Source organism: Nasonia vitripennis, chromosome 4 (assembly GCF_009193385.2).
Source record: "Nasonia vitripennis strain AsymCx chromosome 4, Nvit_psr_1.1, whole genome shotgun sequence".
NCBI classification, from domain to species: domain Eukaryota; kingdom Metazoa; phylum Arthropoda; class Insecta; order Hymenoptera; family Pteromalidae; genus Nasonia; species Nasonia vitripennis.
Window position 1 is genome coordinate 22918913 of NC_045760.1, and position 5378 is coordinate 22924290.

The 5378-nt window shown below is 29.8% G+C and overlaps 1 non-coding gene across 1 annotated transcript; it reads left to right on the forward strand.

The window, feature by feature from the left end:
- The first annotated feature begins 260 nt into the window (after positions 1 to 260).
- On the forward strand, positions 261 to 333 carry TRNAR-ACG. Its single transcript has one exon. It is a non-coding gene; the product is annotated as a tRNA-Arg (tRNA).
- Positions 334 to 5378: the final 5045 nt, after the last annotated feature.

A 5378-nucleotide genomic window follows, 5' to 3' on the forward strand; every position in this document is an offset into this window, starting at 1 on the left:
TGATAACATAATAAAATATGTTTGCACAGAAAAACAATTCCAAGTGTTAGATAAAGAATTTATTTGCGATACCTGTAACTAAGATGAAAATAAGTTATTAACCTACTATCAACTTAGTACGTGTTATAATAATTTTACGAATTTTTGTACTGTTATATAATGTTTACCACTTGTTAACTATTTTGTACTATTATATAATTCTTACTACATGTTAAAAATAGCCAAACACTAAAATTGTCCATATGATCTTCGCTCATCACGGTCCTGTGGCGCAACGGATAACGCGTCTGACTACGGATCAGAAGATTCCAGGTTCGAATCCTGGCAGGATCGAAATTTTTTTTTTATTTTAATTTGTGTACGCCTGTTTTACACGTTTATTTTTATTTCATTGTTTAATAAATAATACTACAATTTTTATTCATTGATAATAGTAAATTTTAATACAAGTGAAGGATTAATTTTAAATTAAATCTACTTTGAGACACTCAATGAAGTTATTGAATTTTAAGAAACAGTTGTTATTATATTTTCTATGCTTCAGTATTATTTTTTTTTATTTATTGCAGATCTTATCTATGTGTGACACTAATTGCTCAACTTCTATATATTGGTAACTATTTTTATTACATTTAAGATTTTAATTTAGTTATAGTTTATATTTACATACAGGTAATTTATAGAAATACATTATATTTGCAATCATAATTTTATTGATAATATAGAACCCGCGTCATATTCAACTACTTAATAGCCATTCCAACAATAATTTAAATTTAATGAAAGCAATGAATTAATGATAAGACGCGCTTTATTTATGACAAATGCGAAACATTATAATTTTCTTTTATTTCTCTCACATATGCATCAAATTAAGAGTACTTCTGAGATAGCCAATCAGAACGTCGGATTTTAAGTCATTCGGAAGTATTTTCCTCGACTAACTACGGATTTATTATTGAATATTTTAATAAATCAATGGTTGCAAAATATTCTTTATATTTTTCCGCACGTGGGATGATTCCGTTTTTTTGCAAATAATTATTCAGAAGCGGTAATTCAAGGTGGGAAAAAACTTACGCAGTTTTCGTTTATCTTTTTTGCCGACTCGTGCTGCAGAAGCAGACGACATATCAGTAAAAACTGTCGAGATTAATTTTACCGTTTCTGAATAATTATTTGCAAAAACACGGAATCATCCCACGTGCGGAAAAATATAAAGAATATTTTGCAACCATTTAAAATTAAAATATTTAATAATAAATACATAGTTAGTCGAGGAAAATACTTCCGGCCCTAGTGGAAATAATTGGGTGTGCCAAAGTGTGGCAAAGTATGCTAAAGTGTGTCAAAGTGTGCCAAAGTGTGCCAAAATGTGCCAAAGTGTGCCAGTGTTCAAATTCGGAAATTTAGGTATAGCTAGCACTCTTAAGAAGCTCATCCATGAAGAATATTTTATAAGATGGTGATCAGGGAACGAGCTACGTAGTATTGATGACTGTTAGAAGTTAAGGTTATAACTCCTACGACTGCACCTTCTGTCAGCCTGCGGCATGTTCGAGTACTATTGTGTGGTTCGGAAGTATTACATGTGTCTAGCTTATGGGTCTCTGAGATATCGTACTTTGTTATCACAAGTGTTCTATTATCTTTTTGCTGTCTTCTACTATGTCCGAGTCAATTCGAATGAGTGTAACTTTAAGGCACTAGGAAATCTTAGTGCACTTCGTGCACTCCTTATCAGGTCTTATGTAGGAGAGTTAACCCTTGTAAATAAATAACTCCACAAAATCCGTGTTAACTGACGACGTTTTGTTGGCGTGACATCCAACCTCGTCAGATCTTTATTGACAAAAATTATTACAATTTATACATAACATTGCACCAGAAATTACAATAAATCATAGTCATAGTAATTTAAATAATTGCATACCGAAAATATAATAAAAAACCTACATATTATAATACTTAGAGGAAATTCTTTATAAGTATAAAGGGTTACTCCTACTTATATAGATAACAGTGTGTCGAAATATACTGAGAGAAAACAGATACGGCGAGAACCTGCAGCTATTGATCTATTTAAAAACAATCAATTAATAAGTAACAATAGTAATATAAATAATATGGAAATATTATCAAACAAGGATTAATTGAACGTAAACAATTCAGAACAGGAAAAAACGAATATTACCAAACTTTGATGAATTGAACATAAACAACATGTAAATCAAAAAAATAGTTTTGTATAAGTATATGATTAATTATAATTTTTAGATAATAACTATTAATTATTATTAAACATTTTGCTAATTCTAAGATACTGTTTACTTATCAATTAAAAATCTTCTTGTTCATTAATAGTATTCGAATTCATGTTAATGAAAAGGCTTTGAGAAAGATTTAAAATTTTGTCGCCTGCTGAGCACTAACAGTTTCAAGCGTTTGTAGGTTATGTAATAAAATTTGTATTCCTAATTTCTTGTACCAGGCGACTAATCATCGATTAAATGCTTCACAATAAAGCATGGTCATTACTTTTGTAAGTGAGTATCATTCCTATATACAATCCTATACAAGATTAAATTAAATAAATACGAAAAATGTCTTATTGATTGAGGTGATTTCAGAGGTCAAAATAAAACATTTTCTTTAAAATATAAAGCTATATAATCATAGATTTTACTAAATTTCACATGATTATTCTATACAACCTTTTCCAAGTCGGAAATTTAGTAACATTTTAAGGATCTTCTCTTGAAAAAATATGATGGACATTGTTGTAAAGCATGTATTCACGTGATTCTGATTGTTTGCTAAGAGACCGTTGATGGTCGGTATGGTTTGTCAAATTGAGGAACGCACAAATTTTCATTATAAAATATAATAAAATACATAATTTACTTTTTTTATCATGTTAAGAATGTTTTTTCTCTCTTCTAAAAAAGTGATGGGCTTTGTTGTGAAGCATCCCTATATAAAAAAGTCATGAACGGATGAAGTGAAGCCAAGAATGTGTCAATATGATTGGCTCATGTAGTGCGCATGCGTCAAAAGTATCCTTAGAATTTTTTGATCTGTTTTTGATTTCTAAAATTGATTCTAATATTAAAAATGTAATATAATATATAATACATATCAAATTATAATTTGTGTATTTATAATATTCTAGAGACATTCTACTCTCGAGACTATTCTATTAGAGACATAACCTTGAAATTTTAAAAGGAAGTTGGCGACGAAACTGCGGCAATTTTGAAATTTATATGAGCGCGAAATGAATCATATATTGTAAAGTTTGATATATTTCCGTGATAGAAAACATATTAAAAATATCAATCAAGTATTTATATTCCATTTAATAAGTTAATGAAATTATAGTCTATTACAGTGCGCGCAGCGCACTGCGCCAAGTCTAGTTTAATTAATGATTGGTGGCCTGGTACAAAAATTTAGAAGCGCGAATTAGAAATGCGAAGTTTACTAAATAATCTACAAACACTCCAAATGTTAGTGCTCAGTAGGCAGCAAAATTTAAATATTTTCTGAAAAGATATATAATTGGTGACATGATTAAGGAGTGCGCAAATAAGGGCACTTAGATTTCCTAGTTGCCTTAAAAGTTACACCCATGTGAAATGACTTGGTTTTTTCGCAGCTTCCGCAAATAAAAGCCTATAAGATCGTAAGACAAGTAAGTGAATTCCGAGAAGCCCGGCAGCTCTCCCTATGTATAGAAACTGGGATACAAAAGTCTAATACAAACGTGCTCACATACATATACATAATACTTATTTCCTATTTCCAAAAACAGTATTTTTCGCTAAAAATACATCGAAACACACTTCTGACATGTTATGACACCCAAACTGTAAAAATCCTCATTCTCTATCCTCTATTATATATTAAAGGGCTTAAGTACCCGTGTGCCGTGAAGCCTCTCATATCTTTTTCCAAATACTTAACATCCTCTTTCTCAATAATCCTCTATTATATTCATAATAATAATTTATAATAATTTCGATTGCGACAAAATTGCAGATCTAAAAAGAACTAAGATCAATCAAATAAAGTAAATTATAATAGTATATTAAATAATATAAGTGATACAATATTATAATAATATTGCAATATTATTTAATTCATAATATAACAAACACAAAATTGTTGGGATCAATTAAGTGCTGAATCAAATGATTACTAACTAAACATAACTTAAATAATATATTGATCAGGTAAAAACAACTTTCGTGTACTTACTACGTAACTTACCATGTCCGTTTCGTAATTCCTAATAAAGTAAGAAGTTAAAAAAATTTAAAAAGTAATATCGCATTCTAACATATGAATAGAAAATTAAATTTAAATGAAAAAATTAATTTCATCTCTGAACAAAATGAAACGAGCATGGCAAATTGCAGAGAAAGTACTTGAGAGTTGTTTGCAATTGATCAATATATTACTTAAGTTTAAGTTTGTAACCATTTAACTGAGCCCATCATTGAACATAACAATTTTGAGTTTGCGTTATATTATGTTACTATTATATTACATTATGTTATTTACATGTACAGAAAAAAAATCAAACTCGCGTAAACTTTTAATTTTTTGTAGTTATTATTATAAAATCAATTTTTTACTTTTCCTTGGAGTTATAAATATTTAACATCAACCAAACGACATTAGGATCGAGGTGACCCTGCTAGTTAATATTACAAAGCTTCATGTATAGAAAGGAAGCAATAACTTATCTAAACATGCATACAACTGCAAATACTTATTTGAATTATGTCAGTGTCTTAAAATTTAAATTAAATTTTGGGACATATCGTCGCTCCCAACGAAGAGTAGCACTGTTCAAATTTTTCGTCATAAGTAGCACAACTCACTTGACGCACGCTAGACCTAGCACAACTCAAAATTTCCCGCGAAAACTAGCACAAATCAAACTTTAAACAACGAATTTCTGTAAAAATTTCCCGATTTTTGCGAAACTGTCCCCCATAGCAACACTTTTAAATATTCACAATTTACAGCTTTTTACCGACTTTAAAACTGTTTTTCCAAATACAATAGTTTTTTACAACCATTTTCTAAATTGTTCACTTTTTTTAGAAGTTTCCGCAACTTTTTAAAACTTTGAGATTTGTTTGTCTTTGTCCAAGGTTTTCATGAACCAACTCAATAACCCAATAAAAACGTAAAATACTCACATTTCAACTAATATAAAGTCGCGAGTTGTGCTAGTCTTCGCGGGAAATCGTAAGTTGTACTAGTTTTTGTTGAAAAATTTGAACTGTGCTAGTCTTTGTAGGGAGCGACGATACAAGGATAGTCCACACCTGTCGGATTCCAGGTGCAGTTGAAACTTTGGAAAT